We start from the raw sequence: 1,454 nt of genomic DNA on the forward strand, positions 1-1,454 counted from the left end.
AAAATTTTTATTCTTCTACTTTGATCTTTGAATGTTCCTTTTGTTTTTCTCAGACTTTGGGATAGTAACCATAATTCCAATTTCCTAGCTTTCATGTGTTAATTTTAAGTTTCTTTTATAAGGAAGTAATGCACTATTAAATTTAAAGGAAATTTTAAAATATCTTCCTTAAATGGTACAATATATATAAAATAAATTGAATTATAAAGTGTGTTTTCATTAAATAAATTAATATGCATATGGTTAACCATTTATTTCTATAATTAGGGATGGTTTTATAAATATTGAAGAGCTGTGTTGCTAGTTGATAACAGAGTTCCTCACTCTTCTATATTATCACAAAGTCTCACATAATATGTTTTGCTACTACATGTATGCATCTATGCAGTAGTTTTTTGTTTTTTTTTTATGGGTACATAGGAGTTTTTATTATACTATTTTCATGTGGTTCAAAACATAAGTTTTTAAAAATTATACAGATAAATTTTAGCACATACAGGAACTTGAGGTCATTTTGTATAATCACTCACTCTATTGTCTGGTAAAGAAGAGGTGGTCAAAGTTTATTAAAAGAAAAATTAAAAAAAAAATTTAAAAAGAGAAAAAAGAAAAAAAAAAAAAACACCCTGAATTCAGTCTCTCTTACTGGTCAAAGTACTAATTCCGCCCCAGCTTCTGGCCCCATCATCCAGCTCTTTTACACATACACAGCCTTACACTCTTCCAACGAGTATTTATTATTAGTTAAGCCATGATTCAGGACCCCAGCGTGGGCATCACTATGTACCCAGGTCCCCCTTCACCACCCTGGGGAGAAGGACGGAGGACAGAGGTGGGGGTGGAGCCAGTTCAGATCTTCCCAGGAAACGTGCCTTCTGCCCGGCGGTCGTCCCAGGCTGACACCCAGGATATGGGGCAGAGGGACTTGTACACACGCCGGTACCATTCACACACGGGGACGTCACCCTCTTTAGCAGTCATTGCCTTCTCACAGCGGTGGAAATCCAGGTAGTTCTGCCAGCAGTTCCTCATCTGGTTCTGGTTGGGGAAGCGGCTGTCAAAAGGAGCAGTCTGGTAGTTCTTGATTTTGGTCTTGATGTCCTCTGCCATAGTGCTGACTCCTAAAGACGCTCCTGAAGCCCCTGGAAGCTCAATGTGACCCTCAGCAATGACTCCAGTGTCGGACCCATGCAGTAGTTTTAAATATATGTTATCTCATTAATACAACAATTCTATGCGGTTTGTATTATTTCACCCATATTTACAAGAGGAAATTAAGTCACACAGAATAATTAACTCAATGTCACACTGACAGTTTGTGACAAAGAAAAAATTAGAACCTAAGTCTGTTTGACTTCTGAGCAATAATTATGATACACATCTCTAACAGAGGAGGGATTCAATTTGTAAGCCAACTTCAATATTTTTTGAGGTCATTTGTTATAGCCATTCAG

At 37.1% G+C, this 1,454-nt stretch overlaps 1 pseudogene across 1 annotated transcript; it reads right to left on the reverse strand.

Moving 5' to 3' along the window:
- Window positions 1-713: 713 nt before the first annotated feature.
- LOC309622507 (cytochrome c oxidase subunit 6B1 pseudogene) lies at window positions 714-1,194 on the reverse strand (annotated as a pseudogene). The gene has a single exon. The product of its transcript is annotated as a cytochrome c oxidase subunit 6B1 pseudogene (transcript).
- Between the last annotated feature and the right edge of the window lie 260 nt (window positions 1,195-1,454).

Source organism: Balaenoptera borealis (assembly GCF_965194805.1).
Source record: "Balaenoptera borealis genome assembly, chromosome: 2".
Classification (NCBI taxonomy): Eukaryota; Metazoa; Chordata; class Mammalia; order Artiodactyla; family Balaenopteridae; genus Balaenoptera; species Balaenoptera borealis.